This window comes from Rhipicephalus microplus, chromosome 9 (genome assembly GCF_043290135.1).
Source record: "Rhipicephalus microplus isolate Deutch F79 chromosome 9, USDA_Rmic, whole genome shotgun sequence".
Lineage (NCBI taxonomy): Eukaryota > Metazoa > Arthropoda > Arachnida > Ixodida > Ixodidae > Rhipicephalus > Rhipicephalus microplus.
This window is the reverse complement of record NC_134708.1, coordinates 44205902-44224617: the sequence shown is the minus strand read 5'-3', so window position 1 is coordinate 44224617 and position 18716 is coordinate 44205902. Positions and strand designations below refer to the sequence as shown.

At 40.5% G+C, this 18716-nt stretch overlaps 1 protein-coding gene across 9 annotated transcripts in view; it reads left to right on the top strand.

The window, feature by feature from the left end:
• LOC142772211 (uncharacterized) overlaps positions 1-14196 on the top strand; it is a 39096-nt gene extending 24900 nt beyond the window's left edge. For all 9 annotated transcript variants that reach the window (XR_012886325.1, XR_012886322.1, XR_012886319.1 and 6 more), the window contains 2 exons: positions 7208-7261; positions 11388-14196. The gene's annotated coding sequence lies outside the window, so the exon portion shown is untranslated. The remainder of the gene's footprint in view (positions 1-7207; positions 7262-11387) is intronic.
• Positions 14197-18716: the final 4520 nt, after the last annotated feature.

The window sequence follows — 18716 nt, the reverse complement described above, 5'->3', positions numbered from 1 at the left end:
TATGGCGGTTTTGTGACATTAAACCCCAAATATCGATCATTGATGAGCGTTCTGCATAAATCAACATAAATTATGGACCGTTCTCCCAAAAAATGAAACACAAGGCTGCATACCAAGATTACAAATTCCAGCGGCTGCTACAAATTCCACTTCATGCAAACCAGTCAGGCAGTAGCTGCATAGGCTGCACTACAGCTCGTTCTCACGAGATGGATTGTCATTGTGGAATTTGAGTAGTATGGATGGGCACAGGCACGTTAACTTCACTGATGTCTAAATAGTAGCTCATTTGTTTTTTTAATGTAACTCCTATACATCACCTTACATAACAGACATCGCTTTTATAGAAACGAACTGTTAACAGCATCCATTGGCATATTACTGCAGCGTGGAGCAAGACTAAACTGTCACTTGTTTAGTTATAGGTGGCCGAGTGTAAACATTTGTGATATTGAAAAAATGAAGAAAGTTGTGGAGGTTGTGGTTGAAATGATAAATATAGAGTGCATCAACTGTGGGTGTGAACCTTGTCCTGAGTCCGACGTTTACTCTTGTTCGAATGTCATCGCCTGCAAAAATCAGGTGGTTTACTTATCATGAGGTGTCGCTTTCATGCTCTGTTAAAAAGCCTTCGAGAGTGCTCACTACTAGGTCTTTCATTGACTGAATAAGTGCTGAAAGAAAAGACGCTGAAAAAATGTGATGCTTCTTGGTGGATACAATGGGTGGCGAGAAATTCGTGTTGACAAAAACAATAAAAAAAATGCTGAAGTAACTGAAATATAGTGCAAGTGTAATAATTTCTACTTCTAATTTTTTGCATCACTTCTCTGCAATGCTTGATGTCTTACAACTTCAAAAGTACCTTCCTGTGTCTCAAAGTGCAGTTTCTGCAGCCCTTAATTTTCAATTTATATTCTCTGCGAAATAGATATGTTTTAGATATGTACGTGGATCACTGATTCTTTCTTTACACAGTATCACTGAAAACTCATTGCTGAGCTTGCAGTAAAAAGGGCACAGTTGCACTAGAATGTTCTTCACAAGATTGTAATCGGGCTGTGTTCTCTCGCAGGTTTCCTTACTTAAAGTTCAGCACTTTGTGATCTTCTAAGAAATCAAAAGGATGTTTGCAGTAAGTGCCGCAGAAAACGAAAAATTTGTCAGTGGGTAATTTTCTGGCATTAATATCCGATGGGGAGATTGCCAATGAACAAAAGCTGCATAACGATAGTTGTCCCTGATTGGCACTAATATGAGAACACAAATACTGAGTATTCTGGTTTGATTTTCTGCATATTCTACACACTATATATGGCTAGACTGCAGCTCTCAAATTGTATGTTTTCAGCAAAATTCATGTCTCCAGGTTTGCATCGCCTGCTAGACCTCCTCCTTTTTATAATATAAATAGTCGTACATACTTACTTGGACCTTGTTATATTGAACCCAGATATAATAAAATATCGGTCATTAGAAGTAAATAAAAAGTCTTGCAATAGATACAGTCTTAAGAATAAATCTTTATTACAAATGCAAAATGCAACTATGTTATAATGAGGCTTAAGTGTCATTGCTAAAAAGGCATTTAATTCCCAGCGGATGAATGTTTGGGTGGGTGTATTGTGAGTGTTTCAGCTGCCTTTAACAATAATGTTTGTGCTTGTGCAGATGTGTCTATTTGGTCTGCCGAGTGTCAGGAAAGTTCTTTGCTACAAGCATCGTTGCTACGACACCAGCCTTTTCATAACAATGAGCAGCCTGCTTGCATAGTTACATAGCAGTTTCATATTTGTTATCACTTTGAGATTGTAACGGCTGTGCCAATGTTTCCTGGCTTCTATTTTGAATTTATGTTACCACTGAAACAAGTGAAATCACGCATCTGCTTCTGCATATCTCAATACTAAATGGTGAACGAAGAAGTTGACATCATTGCTATTTTATGTTTCTGTCATAGGCACAAGACTTCATTCTTAATTTTTTATAGTTTCAAAGCATCAGATAAAGCTAGTTGTGTAGTAACGCATGCTGTTGAATTTGTAAGTGTTCAGCAGTGTAAGTGGTCACAACTTAGCTCAATTGAAATGATTACTGCATTATTGATGCATCTACTCACCTTAAAATGCCTACTGCTTATTGCCTAGCAAAGGAACAAAGTGTCACAATGTTAGCTCAACACAACTATCAGCGCCGCGCGGGGGGCGCTGCATTTGACCTAACATTGTAACACAAAGGTCCTGTGAAACTCAGACATTGCCATGCTGTTGGGAGGAAGAAGCTAATGTTTCCTAATACTTCAAAGTAATGGCAGAGATAATTGCTTTGTCTCTGCTTCGATATACTGAATTGAATATGGTTGAGCAACCATATTCAATTAGGCTAATTTTTATTTTGTTGAGCATTGTATTAACGCTGCTTTTCTACTGCATTGTATACATTTATGCTGTATTTTCTGCCCTTATTTGTTGTGATCCTGTGAGCCACCTACGTACTTCTTGTCCACAGTATCATCACTACCCATGACCTCCCCACTAACCGTTGCACGAAAGCTGAATTGATTTTACGCGCCAACTTAAGAAATACCTTATGTTATGTGTTTGCTTTGGGAGGAGCTAAGCCAGCTAAGAGCGTATCCCCTCAAGTAAAAAAAAGTATTTTCGGCATAAGCAGCCTGAGTCACCTTGAGAGGGCAGTGTGGAAACAAAGCGATAGGGTGAGGATAGATACAGCAATTACATCAGCTGCCATAATAACAGATTCCCTATCTCTCTGTGCGGCACTTTCTGTTGGTGCTGATAATCACGTAACAAAGGCGTTCCGTGCACTAGTACCTGCGCATTTGAAAAAAGTACGATTAGTTTGGGTGCCTGGACATAAAGGTTTGTTTCTAAATGAAATAGCCGATTCCTTAGCTAAGTCGTCAATCAGCCAACCAATTCTACCACTCTGTCCATCATCCGCTTATGTGAGTGCTGCTCGATTCCGCAGACGTACGCTTATGGAAGTCTTTAAAGGTTCAGCACTAACAAGCTCTACGGAATATCGCCATTTATTATATCCCTGGCGAAGAGACTTTTGCCAAACTCGTAAACAAAAAGTAGCTATTACTAGGCTGCGTTGCCCGGTATCGAATCTAAATTTCTATAAACACAGGCCTGCTCAGGCACCTTTGCCATTGTGTCCATTCTGTGATGAACTGGAAACAATAGACCATTTCTTTTTTACCTGCAGGTGGTTTAACACATTACGAAAAACCCTATTAGAATACCTTTACGTGGTATTGGTATGGACTTATCTCTGCCTGTCATTTTGTCTTTTGGAGCTTCCATTTCTGGTCTCTCTAATGCGACAGTATGTGCGGCTGTCCAGCACTATATTGATAAAACCAATAGGTTGACTAATTAACCAGTTTCGTTATCCTAACAGGTCCACATAATTATATGCGTATAAAATCAGATTATTGGTATATTCTAGGAATAAATTCGTTTATGTAAATATTTGTATGCACTACATTAAGCACCACGCTTTCCTAGGCTATCGGTAATCTTTCTGTTAAACCTCCATCATTCCAAATCTGAACAGTAAATTTTGAAACCACTCGATTCTTGGCCAATCCCCCTCAGTATGTATGCGCCACTAACAATAGGAAAACAACAACAACAATAGCCCTGATTGGGTTGCAGTCATGGTGTTGTATGTGCCCCTCGAATCTTCTGCTATGTTGACAATACTCGCATTTTCTGTGTAACGTCACCTGAGGCCTTTGTCTCTAGTGACGGTGTCGAAAGGTGCTGCCGACTCAGCTAAGCATTCACGTTTGCTTTAAAACCAAATTAAGAAAATATAAAAGCAACGCTTCCAACTAATAATCAGTCGGAATCCAAGAAACACTATCAACTGAGGTATCGGTTTTGGTGTCAGGGCTCCTTGAAAAATACATGCTTAACGGCAAATTTTATTTCATTTTGATCGCTGTGTCACTTTTATGTATGTGATGCAAGTTTAATGCGCAGGATTTTACAGTTTTTTACAGCCACGTTACAATCGGGCATAGTCATCAACTACACTGATGCATATACACCTTAAGTTGCCTTGATGCTTTATGCCCATTGCAGCCTTTGCATTGATAACCCTTACTGATAATGAAAGCCAGTTAAATGAAATAGGTTGCCTTTGTATTATCTTTTTCATAACCTTTTAATTTCAGCATGCAAAATCATCTGCCCTTTTTCTTATCGAATCCTCTGCCGCCCTGCCAAAGCTGTTTATGACTTTAAATTTTCAATATTGGTGCTGATAAATATTTCTAACTGTCTCAAAGCCAAAGTAACAACATTAGAAGTTTCTTTTGTGTATGCACGACAACAAGGGACAGTGTTGTACAAAAACGTAGTGCATCAAATTGCATTTTCTTTCTGGCTGAAGTCCTGCATGTGTGTTCTCTTCTAAGCACCGTACTTTATTTTTGCTAAGACTCGAGGGCGACACCACCTAAACGTTTTGGTAAATGTGAACGAAACTGTCTATATGTTTGATTTGCGTGCATCTGCAGTTGATGCACCCATTAGCACCCGTTCTATCTGTGTTTTTTTTGTGTGGTTCTGGGAAGTGAAACCCCTCATATCAATCAATCAATTCATTGTTTATGTGGTCGAGATTTTAGTTCAAAATTAACTATTGAATAAAGATGTGTGCTCTAATGCACCCATCTCTATTTAGCCACTACAGCTACATCTGGTATAGTTTCCACACATGTAGTGCGCTAAAATGGGGGAACAGATACTCGCCCTTTAGTTTGATTCGCTGTGCATACATATACTATACGCTGCAGCACTGCACTGCCGGAGATATTCAGCTCTATATTTACTTCTGCATTCAACTCCTCAAGCTTGTGTAACCTTATGTTAAGAGCTTGCCTTGGCATAAAGATTAATAGGGACATCAAATTAGTTACTAAAGAAATTTTTTAGCATTTACAGTACTGAAAAATTGGATTATGGAATTTCTAGCAATGAAGCTTAGTTGATGGCAAGGGTATAAGCAGGTTTGAGTGTACTGTTTTGTGTGTGTTGGATTTAACAGTGGTCTGTTTGCTGTCGAAGATGCAGCCAGTCCTTCCAGGGAGCAACCAAAAAGTGGCAAGGGTTGAATATTGCCGGAAATGTGTTTCGTCAGTTTCCCACAATAAAATGATTCATCATTTTAAGTTTATGTTGCATTCTAATGTGCAAAGAACTTAGTACAGCGATAGTGATGTACCCATGTCTGTGGACTCCTGTTCAGCATTGAATAATAGTGATAAGTGAAGTCCACTTTTTTTTCTATGCTGTTAGTATATTAAAATTGGGAAGAAAGTAATATATTTTATTCAAATGTATATTTCTCAGTCAGCAGTGCGAAAAAATTGTGCCTATTGTACAAAGCACTGGTTCAAGCTACACTCAAGCCTCAGTATAACTAAGCTGCACCGTACAGCAAACTAAGTGTGTTATATCCATCAACTTGATATAAAGCTACATTCCTAACAATATTGCAAGACTATTACTTTGGTATAATGAATATTTCATTATATCTTGGTTTGTTATTTAGAGGTTTGAGTGTAGGTATTTACAATGCACATCTCTAAGTATTTGCATGTGGTGTGAGAAACTGTTCCATATAGTGAAAAGTAGCAGATTATGAAGCCGAAGAAGGAAAGGGGATGTTAATTGTACAGTTTTAAGCAATTGCTATACAGATGTGAGAAAGCAAAGCACACCAAAAGACAACCTGCTACTGGCAGGGACAACCTGCAATTTTTGTTCTTTAGGTTGCAGGTTCGGCACTGGCCGGCCACTAGATCTTTGTTTGCTCACTTTGCTTCCTTCACCACGTATACGACAGAATTTTTAGAATAAAATTTAAGGGTTGCTGTATTTGTCTTGTGTACATTTCTTGGCTTCATTATCTTATACTTTTCGTGTCTTGTGTGAAAGGAATGAGTGCTCAATGTTGACTTCCTTCATCCAGTGTTGCATCTGAGTAACCGCAACACTTGGTAGGGGCACTTTGATTTCGCACCGATTTAAGCTAGTGATAATTTTTAAAAGAAGTGTGCAAAGACAAGCTTGCATTACCTCATTTTGCATTTCACTCCCTAAAACCTTGGTGCAGATGTCTGTGTTCTTTGAAATGAACAAGATAGTTGAATAATTCGGACAAACCTCATTTATTTTTTTTTGCTCTGCTGCTTACTGCGCAACAAAAACTATTTAAGTTTGTCTAAATGTCTTATTTATGCTCTTTTGTCATGAAATGTTTCACTAATAATTCATGTTTTTTCCTTTAGCATTCATTTTAAATAGTTCTTGAAATACATTTAGTTCCTTGTGTTGTGTGTATTGCCCCGTAATATATCAAAGGTGACATGACCTTTCTGGCAAATCTGTACAGTTGTATTGAATGTAAAGTATACGGTACCAATAGTCCTCATTCAGTATAATCATTTATATATTGTGATTAAGGGGAATACTTTCCTATTCATGCAAATATTTGTCTGAAACATTATGAGGTGAATAGGTTCCATAGGATTGTGTGGTATGATTATGCTTTCCTTGATGGAGGGTTGAGGTAAAAATCGGGAATCTGTAAACTGTGCCAGCTCACATCAAAACAATATTTTTGTGTATTCCACAGAAACATGCCTTCATCTTCTGCCAGTTAAAAACTGCGAAGCCATTCAATTCCTTGAAATTATTGTTTTCCCGTAATCATCTTTTCCAGTTCGTTTCATATTGACGTTTTCATCGATACTTTATTTCTTGCAGTTCATGTCTTGAATAATGAGGTGGTGTTGGTGCTGTGCAGTATTATGCAAATAAGAAAGTAAAATAAGTGCAATTTGCTGGTGCCTAATGTATTTACTTGTCAGCAAGAAATTGGCCATTTTGGTATAGTATCAGAATTTTAATCAAATCAGACCCTTATGCATTCATGGGAGTTTCTTACATGAATTTTATTGATTGGCTCATGTACGGAAATGAGAATATTCTAAAACCTGCATGTCAGTACACAGCTACTGCTCCTGCAAAAACATGTTGTTTGAATAAGCAAAGGTAATCGTGTACTACAATTTACAAGTGCAGCAAGTTTTCTTCATTGCCTCTACAGACAATGTGTTTAACACAGTTTTCATTGGCCTTCTGTTCTCTCTGTGGCTTTGCAGGTTCCTCGTCTTCACCATCCCATCAGCAGGACCATTCACTTGTATCCGAACAAGGTGAACTGCTTTCCTGTCCCCAGTGCACCTACAGGACCAATCGCAAAAGGGATATGCAAATGCACCTTTCCAGACACAGGGGCGAGCATCCCTTCCAGTGCCACTTCTGTCCAGCTACATTCTCTCGCTACACTGACCTCAAAGAACACATTCCCACCCACGCGGGAAAGCGCCCTTTTGCTTGTCACAAGTGCAGTGCGTCGTTCTCGCAGAAAACGCACCTCACTCAGCACATGCGCTGCCACACAGTAAAGCGTTCCTTTTCTTGTGACGGCTGCAACGCATCGTTCTCGGCAAAACAGACTCTCATGCAACACTTGCGCACCCATACAGTAAAGCGTACCTTTTCTTGTGAGCTTTGCAAAGCATCATTTTACGGAAAACGCAAGCTCAGCTCCCACATGTCCCGGCGTCATGGAAAAAAGAAACCATAAAAAGTGAGCCGTTTGGTGGTCTTCTTCAAGAGGGGGGAGGCGCATCAGAATGGAGAGAGTGTGTTCATTGGGGTAACAATGAAAGAGTAGATTGAGGTTCAGAGTGCAACCTAGTGTGGAACCTATCGAGGGAGAACGGCATGAATTCGAAGTAGGGAAGGAGAGTCGTAAAAGAGGGTGCGATGAGGTCAGCTTCTTATGATGTGAGTATCGACACAACTATGCACCACTTTGGGTAATACTCGCTTCATCAGAAAAACCACAGGCACTATGAATGGAAGTGGGTGAAAAAAACAAACATGAAAACTCACAGCCACTGGCATTTGAAATCACTATTTTCTGATTACAGGTTCAATGTTCTTTATATTGAGCTTTAGCAGCTGTGTTTTTGTTTTTGCCCACCCCAATCTATTTTTCTTATGTCATAATGCTACATATCTTTTGAAATGCGAATAATGATTCATGTGGCATTTTATAGTACATGAGCGTGCTCCCACATTTGTCTTGCACACTTTTCAAATGCGTCGTAGCTTGAATGTGTGCACGAAAAAGTATAATCAAAGTATTTTTTTTTATATTTAGATCATGTCCACCGTGGTGGTGTAGCAAATAACAGTGCTTGGGTGTTGACCTGAAAGTTGAATGTTTGATTCCGGCTGCAGTGATTGCATTTCAATGGTGGCGAAATGCTGGAGGCCCATGTACTTCGTGATATCAGTGCACGTTAAAGAGCACCAGATGTTAGAAAGTTTGGAGCTTTCTTCTACGGCATGCCTCATAATAAAATGGTTTTCGCGTGTATAAATATATATTTATTACATGTTTCCAACCTCATTTTAGATCTTTTCTCAGATATACAAACAATATTCTAAAATCAAAGGGAAAGAAATAAGTCATGGAAAATTTAAGTGCAGTCCTTTTGAGTAGCAGTGTAAAGGTAACGATGCACTTTTATATGTTTGAAAAATCTATTCATAAATGTGTGCACCTAAATATACATCACTTGTGCAGTCATAGCCTACTTGTGTAGGTACAATCGTACTATCATACTCATACAGACATATTTACAAGTTACCCCCCCTGCCCCCCCCCCCCCCCAAAAAAATACGGTTTCATGTTTTTATAGTGTTTCGAAAAACCTTGGTAGATTTTTTTTTGTTTGAACTTCGCAGAAAACTTTAATGGTGTACTCGGCCACGTTTCTGTGTTAACAAATTTTGCTCATATTAGAGCAGCCACTACTAATTGCCAAGGTGTAGCTTTCCTTGCCAAGACTTTTTATTTTCGCATTGAAAAAACCTCAAGAAATCAATGTCTGGTACAAGGTACTCCAAAAACGGATATGTTTGATATCCTTTTTCCAAAATCAGACATATGTGTTTAATTTATCTGTGCATTAGTTGCCCTAGCAACAAATTTTATTTAATAGTGCAGTGTATGCAATTTACTTTGGAAATAATAAATAGTTGTGCACTAATATTTGAAGACAATAATCTTGCTACTTTTCCTAGACCAAGTATTTTAGCGAAAGCTATTTCGACCCGGCAGATAAGAAATGCTCAGCAGTTTTTGGAATGGGTTACCTGTGTCTTTTCGGTCACTTTCATTGAGTGCTATTACAATAGGTTTATCGCATGCATAGAACTGGTTCAGTTGCCTTTTCACACAGGTGTGCAGCCAGTGCTTTTGTATCTGCTCGCGTTAGTCCGAACAGTTCGGCAGGTTCGAGCATTCCGAGTGCTTTGCCTGCAAATCCTCTGCACTCTGCCAACTCACTTTCAATTCAATTTGCACTCATGACCAAAGACTAAGCAACATAGAGAGGTTTTAGGTCCTGCATGGCACACCCTGCCGGGAGGGCATGCCAATCGGCAGTGGCCATGGTTGAGGCCAAGTTTATTGTCTCCGTGCCCTCTTTCATGGTTGGCAACACTGTAGCACTTGAATTCCATGTTTTCTTAGAGGGCATATTGATGGGGATTCTAAGGAAGCGTGTAATGCTTTCTTCTATAACTGTGTTACAAAATCTCTTCTATGTAAATCTAGAGAACTCTGTAATTTGGGCAAGTGTGTTTTTTTTTCGACAGGTGGGTTGAGTCATTAGAGTACCTTGTTAGTGTTCTCAATACAGGTTGTTTCTTTCTTTGACTACTGGACTGGTAATATTAACTCTTTTAGAGCTTTCAATTTTAGTGTGTTCATATGTAAAAGACACACTGCTATGAATGAAGGAAAGATGTGTACATATAAGGGCTCGTTTTCCTTGTTAGACACAATGAGATCTAAATAATAATCATGCCAAACAAAGTATAGGGAATGGTATTATGAGTAATTGTTATGTAAATCGAAAGAAAAAAAAGTGGACAAAAAGATGACTTGCCACCAGCAGGAACCCAAGATCTGAACGTGCGATCTTCGAATAGTAATATAAGAAATACTTTTGAGGGGGGACGTGACAAGAAGAATTGTGAATTTGGTCAAAATGTTCAGTTTTTCAATTAGTTTTTTCTGTAATACAGAGACCATGTTTTACATCATGGTGTGATTTTAGACCAAAACAAGTAGTAGAAGTTAAGAAACAAGCATTTTACTGGTGGGCTGTCATCCAAAGCTATGTGAAAATTGGGTATTGAAAAATGCAAATAGGTAGCTTTCCCTTGGCAAAGTGCCACCATATTCGCAACATCACAAAGAGGACAGATTGGAGCTCAACATAACCACAAAGATGTATTTCTCCAACGAAAAATAAAGCCAGCCTCCTTCAGAGTTCCGTTTCATCAGCAACTAGCTCTAATCTCCTTGTTTCAGTTTCTCAAGTTCATTTTTTGAGCAGTTACTGTCAGTCATCCCTGTGCCATTTCATAGCAAATTAAGCTGTAGCCATTCCGTTTCCTGCACTTGTATTCTGAAACATTGGCGAGCGCCGTAAGGCTGTCCGTATTTGTGTGCACATAATACAGACTTTTGCAACTAGCTTTTTGTAAATGATGTTGGTACGACGATATGTCCAGGACATTTCAGAAAAAAATTTTGTGTGCATACTTATATATTAAATATAAACCAATAGCATTACGGCACAAAATGGACCCTTGTAAATATTCTTATGCAAAAATTTTGACGAACTTGAGTCTAACTAGCTAATTAAGTTTGGGGTTACAATGAGAGTCTATCAAGTGTTGTAACTCAAAAGTTATATTATATAGCTTAAAACCAATTTCACTTATGATATTAGCACTACAAATGACATCTGCATGCCAAATTTTATCACTGTAGCTTCCTAAATAACAAAGATAATTTTTGTCCCCCCATAATTCATACCTCTGTATTTTTGCAGCAGGTGTATACGTGTATTAAATACAATATTTCTGTTGTAAGTCATTGGAACTGTTGTGTGATGTACTGGGTCAGTTCATTATAAACTTCACTAACATGTTTGTGCAATGATTCATTTAGCACGGGCAGTAAGTATTCCTGCTTGCTTGGTGCTGTGTTCTGATGTCGTGCGATGTATGACACAGTTTTGATTGCCTTTGTGAGACGTACTGGGTCAGTTCATTGTAAACTTCACTAATATGTTTGTGTAGGCAATTCACTTAGCAGTGCAGTAAGTATTCTTGCTTGCTTGGTGCTGTGATGTCGTGCGTTGTATGACACTGTTTTGATTGCTTTTCTGTTGTTATGCGTCTTTCCAGGTTTCTTATAAACAGCTGCCTGTAAGCAGTACCATCCATTTATGTCCATACAAGGTGGACTGTATTCCTACGAGCAACAGTGCACCTATTTGACCAAGTGCAAGTCGCGAATGAAAAGACATCTCGGTTAACACAGGCCCGCCTTTTGTTTTTTTTTTTTTGTGACGATTGCAGTGCATGTTCTTTGCTGAAGAATCATCTTTTGGACAATGTATGCAGCCGCACAAAAGAATGTCTGTTTTCGTGCATTCACTGCACTGCATCATTTAGACGGAGAGGTCATCTTATTCTACTTCTGTCCTGTTGTCACAAGAACAAGAATGCCTAAAGGTCAGAAGTACCCAGGATTTTTTTGTGGAAATGATTGATTGGATACTTTATTGCAAATAGCTGCTAAAGTGTGTTGAGAGATTTGGGATCCATCAGCTATTGGATATCTTATCACTATTTGGCTTATTCGTTTAAAAAAACTTTTCAGGAGCTTTTGAGGGACTTCACATGTATGCTCTTGTACTCATGTCTCATCTCAGTTTGTGAATTTTGTATTCATGCTCTGCGCTGTGAAGCTAAAAAAAGTTAAACACAGTGGACTATTTTGTTTATAATCTGTTATTTATGTCTAGTCTCAGTTTGTGAATTCCGTATCCTTGCTCTGTGCTGTGGACCTAAGAAAAGGTAGACACAGTGGATTATTTTGTTTACGATTTTCTATTCATGTCTAGTCTCAGTTTGTGAATTTTGTATCCTTGCTCTGTGCTTTGGAGAAGAAAAGTTAAACACAGTGGTTTATTTTGTTTATGATCTTATGTTCATGTCTCGTCTCAGTTTTTTTAATTTTGTATTCATGCTCTGTGCTGTGAAGCTAAGAAAAGTTAAACACAGTGGATTACTTTGTTTATGATCTTTTATTCATGTCTAGTCTCAGTTTGTGAATTCCGTATTCTTGCTGTGTGTTGTGGAGCTAAGAAAAGTTCAACACAGTGGATTATTTTGTTTATTATCTTCTATTCATGTCTCGTCTCGGTTTGTGAATTTTGTATTTTTGCTCTGTGCTGTAGAGCTACGAAAAGGTAAACACACTGAACCATTTTGTTTATGCTATTGCATCCATGTCTAGTCTCAATTTGTAAATTTTCTATCCTTGCTCTGTGCTCTGGAGCTAAGTTAAACACAGTATAATATTTTGTTAATGATCTTCTATTCGTGTCTCGTCTCAGTTTGTGAATTTTGTATTCTAGCTTTGTGCTGTGGAGCTAAAAAAGGGTAAGCACAGTGTAATATTTTGTTTATGATCTTCTATTAATGTCTCGTCTCAATTTGTGAACTTGTATTATTGCTCTGTGCTGTGGAGCTAAAAAAAGTTAATCACTGTGGATTATTTTGTTTATGATCTTCTATCCATGTCTTGTCTCAGTTTGTGAATTTCGCATCCTTGCTCGGTGCTGTGGAGCCACGAAAAGAGTAACAGAGTGGATTATTCTGTTTTTCCTCGTGTATCCATGTTTTGTCTCGGTTTGTGAATTTTGTATCCTTGTTCAGTGGTGCTTAGCACAGAAACGTTAAATAAAGCAGAATCTTTCATTTTTGGATTCGTAGATTCCTAAATGTTAGCAGGATCAAAAAACTTTTTTTTTCTTCCTAATTCAAATTAGGCGAAATTTTCAGACAAGATTTCAGCAATGAGAAGTATGTCATGTCTGAGGTAAGGGAGCAATACAATTGATTACATCGCTTTTTCTAATGTAATTTGTTCTGTATGCATATTATCTCCACTTGAATCTAAGAAAAACTTAAATGCTTGTTATACCGTGATTAGGTTGGAGAATGAACATTTCAGCGAAAGTAGGGACATACAGAGAACTAAAAGAAAGCTAGAAATTTGTGTGTTTAATTTTTTTGCCCTACCTCTCTTTTTTCAGGGATAATTTGGTATTTTTCTCATGACGTTTGTAGCCTCAAGTTATGAAAAAAGAATGGATTCAAGTGAGGGGTAGAAAAAAAAACCTTACTGGGTGGGGTTTGAAAACGTGGTTTTCTAATTGAGGTGCCCCATGATCTGCATATAGAGCTCTGGCAGGAGTGGTTTTGTTGTTTGTACACTTTCATTTTTTTTGCATTTATGTAATAATATTGCATATTAATGAAAAACTACAAATCTTAAGGAATATTGAGGCATTTCATTTGTGAGCCTACTGCCACTTTCCTTTTGCTAACTGTTCAAATGACTTATAGCTTGAGTAAACACAAAGACAAGTATGTGCATCTTTTTTTAGGTTTTGGATGTATTGGCAGTACTCATTTTAGATGTTTACAGAAAGGACAAGCCCTAAATGTGAAAATGAAATGTTTTTCAGTTCTTGTGTCATAGTTTGAAATGAGAAATAGTATGGGAAAAGTCTCATTGACCAAATAACATTATTTTCTTCTCTACTCTGACACTAACCCACGAAAAATCCTTTCATAAGTGCTCAGAAATGTGCCATATTTTCTTTCTTTCTTTGACATAGCACTACATTTGCATTAATTAGTTTTTTTTGTTATATTTCTAGTTTGGTTCGTTGCTTTCATGTTTTTACATTTTGCACGAGTTTTGCGTTGTGTGTGCCGATGGCAGAAATACTTCAATGGCCAAACTGCATGTGGTACATTGCATCAGTGTATGCATTATTTATTTTATTGTAACATTGAAAGAACTTTGATCGTTTGATTAAAGAGGCTAAGCTTGTCTTCTAAATATGCCTTCATTCTGAAGACATTGGTTTTGTTCAATATAATTGCTAATATATACCAATAAAGGGCAACATCTACACATGTGTGGTCATGTAAATGACTGAAGCGTTAGGGTGTGAATAATGTATTTATAATATTCCTTTGCATCGCTACACTTTCATTCAAGCAACCGAGAGCCATTTAGAAATGTGTAAACTCTGCTAATGCGTAAGAAGCAAAAGTTATATTCATAAATATAAACCTATGTTTTTCGCTAAGAGAAGCTTCTATGCTAGTCTGGCCATTGTAAAAGAATGTTTTGTTTTCATTATATTTGCCAATTCATTTCAAACCAACTCCTTTCTCATTGTACTTCATATGCTTGATATTGTTACATGGAAAATAACAGTAGTCGGTCCGCTTAAATGAGATCGCGTAGTAGAAAATCAGCGACGTCGGTAGCGCAGCCTTTAGCATGGCTTGTGTAACTGCATAGCGGGTCGCGTAATCGGCAGCAACCGCGACCCACTTGTTTCCGGAGGTGGATATTGGGAAGGGACCGAGAAGGTCCAAACCAACACGGAAGAATGGCTCCGATGGGATGTCGATGGGCTGAAGATACCCGGAAGGGAGTCCCAATGGCTTTTTTGCGACGCTGGCAAATTTCGCAAGCGTTGACATGACGACGTACAGAGTGTGAAAGACCAGGCCATAGAAGCGGCGGCGCACACTGTCATCTGTGCGAGAAACACCAAGGTGACCCGCGGTTGGCGCGTCATAGAGCTCGCGTAGGACTGTGGAGCGCAGGTGCTTTGGTATAACCGGAGGTAGGTCGTGACCATTGGGCGATAAATTACGCCGATATAAGGTGTGGTCCTTTAAGGTAAACATGCGAACAGAAGCGTCTTGAGGTGAAGATTCGAGCTGTTGTATTAGGCAGCTGATATCCGGATCGCGACGCTGCTCGTCCCCGAGATGAAGCAGCTGGGAAATGGAAAGGACGCAACCCACAGAATCAGTGCTCGTAGGATCGCAGTCGGCCTCAGGGTAGCGTGACAGACAATCCGCATCTTTTTTGCAGTTTTCCTGATTTATACACAACGGTGTAAGAATACTCTTGGAGGTGGAGTGCCCAGCGGGCGAGACGACCTGTGTGATCTTTGAGGGGGGCGAGCCCGCAAAAGGCGTGGTGGTCGGTGAGAACTATAAATGATTGACCGTATAAGTAAGGGCGAAATTTCGCGACTGCTCACACCAGCGCTAGGCATTCGCGCTCTGTGATGTAATAATTACGCTCCGAGGGGGACAGCAGCCTACTAGCATAAGCTATCACGCGATGCTGTCCACGTTGTCGCTGAGCTAACACAACGCCTATTCCGTAACCACTGGAACCGGTGCAGACTTCGGTCGATGCCATAGGGTCGAAGTGAGCCAGAACAGGAGAAGTGAACAAAGTGGTCAGGTCGGAAAATGCTGCTACTTGCGAGGAACCCCAGAAAAACATCTCATCCGGTTTGAGTAAATCTGTTAGGGGCCGAATGATTTCCACGAAGTTCTTGATGAACCGCCGAAAGTAGGAGCAGAGCCCCACAAAGCTGCGGACATCTTTGGCGGTTTTTGGCACAGAAAAGTCTTTCACAGCTCGAACTTTTTCTGGGTCGGGCTGTACGCCGTAAGCGTCAACAATATGTCCAAGTATTGTAATGCGGCGGCGACCAAACCGGTACTTAGATCAATTCAGCTGAAGGCCGGCGAGACGGAATACATCAAGAATTTCGGACAGTCTCTCAAGGTGCGCTTGAAAAGTGGGAGCAAATACAATCACGTCATCCAGATAACAAAGACACGTAGACCACTTGAATGCATGGAGCAGGGAGTCCATCATTCATTCAAAGGTGGCGTTCAAAGGTGATTGATTGATTAAAACTTTATTTTGGTCCCGAGAAGACGCAGGGGAGACCCCGCGCCACCCGGCTAATGCCACGTAGGGACCGTCAAGTCGAGCTTGGCGGCCCATTAGAAGCAGTATTATTATTATTATTATTTTTACATCTGCCACTCATGACGTGATGCGCTCATTAGAATGCACTCCTAGTTCTGGGCAGAATTACAGGAACACACTTCGCGTAACATTCAATGCCTAGAACGCAATAAAAAAAAGTTTACAAAGAAATGACAAGCAATTGGTTCAACGCACTATTTTGTCTGAGAACGTGTCCAAACACTTGCTTGTCATGTACATGCGATAAGTAAATAAGTCTATTGATTGTTGAAAAATAAATTGCACAAAAAATTTATCCGTGCTTCAAATCCGAATTCGAAACCGAACCTAGTTGTGATGCGAATAGAGTGCCACTAAAAGACACTCAATGCGCGTTTTTTTTTATGGTTTTTGTTTGTTTGTTTGTCGTGTGGTGGACTAACGCCTCCAAGATTTCTTGTGCCTGCCGAATGAGCGAGAAACGCCGGTTATCTTTAGCGGCGCTGCCTACGTAGGAATAAGGGTCTTTGTCCTTGGCTTTGAGATAAGCAATTTTGGCGTTTGCTACTAACTCAAAGGATGCCTTGTATTAAAAAGTTGCTTACTGAATGACGGCGTCACTTACGTGGGGTAATTATAAATACGTTTACGCCTTTTAAAAACTTTTTACGTTTTTTTTTGTTGCATATAAGCTCCAAAACCAGTTAAAATTACGTCCAAACAAAAAAGTGAACAAAAATGTTAGTTAGGTTTAGCGTGACAACAATACAAAACCGGCTTGTTTGCCATCTCAAACTGATTGTTAGCTGTGGCGTCATTATTTCGTTGGCACTCGCACGCGTCGGACGCAGGAATCATGGGCTCCCGCGGAGCGGCAAAGGCGGTCCTTGGTGGCCGCGGAAACAGGATTACAGACGAAAGTGACAAGGATTATGAGATCATCTTGCCAAATTCGCCAACAGGACGTATTGTTGTGAACACAGTGTTTTTGTACGGTGATATTCGAGTGAGGCCTTTCAAGGTCGAAGATTTCCGAGACGCCCTGGACAAGGAACGACTGCTTCCCGACGTAATTGCATTGGGCGCCTACCAGATCAACCATGTGTGGGCCGTCACCTTTAACAGCCAGGAGGCGACGAAGAGGTTGACTGAACTGAAAGAACTCCAGGTCAAGGGACGCCGCTGCCTCGTTATCGACCCTCAGGAGCAGAAGGTGAGGCTGCGGCTTCACTGGCTGTTACACGGCGTTTCGGACGAAGATGTCCGCACGGCGTTGGCAGCGTTCTGAAAGTTACAGAAGGGACCCGGGAACGCTGGCGTGTGGAAGGAGTAAATGAGAAGAAATCGACGACCCGCACTGTTTTCATTAAGCTGAAAAGCGGTATGAAAGTCGAGGACCTACCTCATCAGATACGAGTCGCCGGTGAATTAGCCTTAGTGGTAGCCCCAGGTCGGCCTATGCAATGCCTGCGTTGCAGCGGAGCAGGACATGTGCGTCGCGAGTGTAAGGTGCCTCGGTGCTCGCGCTGCCGGCGTTTCGGGCATGGGGACGCGGAATGCGTCCGTTCGTACGCCGCAGTGACCGCGTCAGCGGAGGCCGAAGATGCGTCAGAACACATTATGGACGTGACAGAAGCAGAGGACGCGGCTGAAGGTTGTGGAGATCAAGTCGCAGAAAATTTGAACTGCACATCTGCAACACCAGTAGACAAATCTACACCGGCACCTGTTGACACTCGACCAGGTTCTGCAGCTGTATCGACCAATACAGCTGACAATTCAGTGACAGACGCAGGCTGTGAATTAGCCGGAGCGTCTGCCCATGCGTCGGAGCCAGGCCAAGCTGTCGATGGTGCCTCCTGTAGCGTTGGTTTCGACATGAAGATAGACGGAAACACGTGCAACGCCAGCCCCGTCTCTTGGCCCAGCGGTGCCGTTTCAGCCATTAAAAGACCATTGGAAGAACCTGTGAAGACGGGAGACAAGAACAGTGCAAGTAGCGTGGAAGAACCACCGGCAAAGACGCCGACTGGCAGATGCACCAGCATGAGAGCAAGAGCTGGTGGCACCACGGACAAAAAAGCTGTGAACAATTCAATTCTACTGTGCAGTGAAACCGGGCGGTCGGACGGTCCTGCAGGCGTCTAGCGTAGCGCTAGACGTGCAAGGTAAGCGCCATGCTCCGGGCCTAACTCCTCCACATGGTTGTAATGGCGCCTCAAGTATCATTTAGCTTCGCCACGCTGAATGTTAGAGGCTTGGCTTCAAAAAAGAAGCAAAGCCAAGTCTACCGGTTGTTATTGGAAGAAAATCTGGATGTGCCTGCAGTGCAGGAGACGAAAGTTGAAGGCGAGGAGGAGACTGCGAGCGTGGTTCTTAAGTTTACATCACGGTATTTTGCCACTGTGAGCCAGGCCATAGGCGCATCAGGGGGATGTGTTCTTTTTGTTAGAAAACTGCCAGGATTAGTCATAGAAAATGTCTTTTCTTGCTCTTCAGGTCGAGTAGTATGGTGTGATATTGTTTATTGTGACACTGAATAGCGCATTATATGTGTTTATGCTCCAACTATTGGCCAGGAAAGATCGTTTTTTTTTTTCAATTTACGACAACATATGTGTACTGGTAGGAAACTCTTA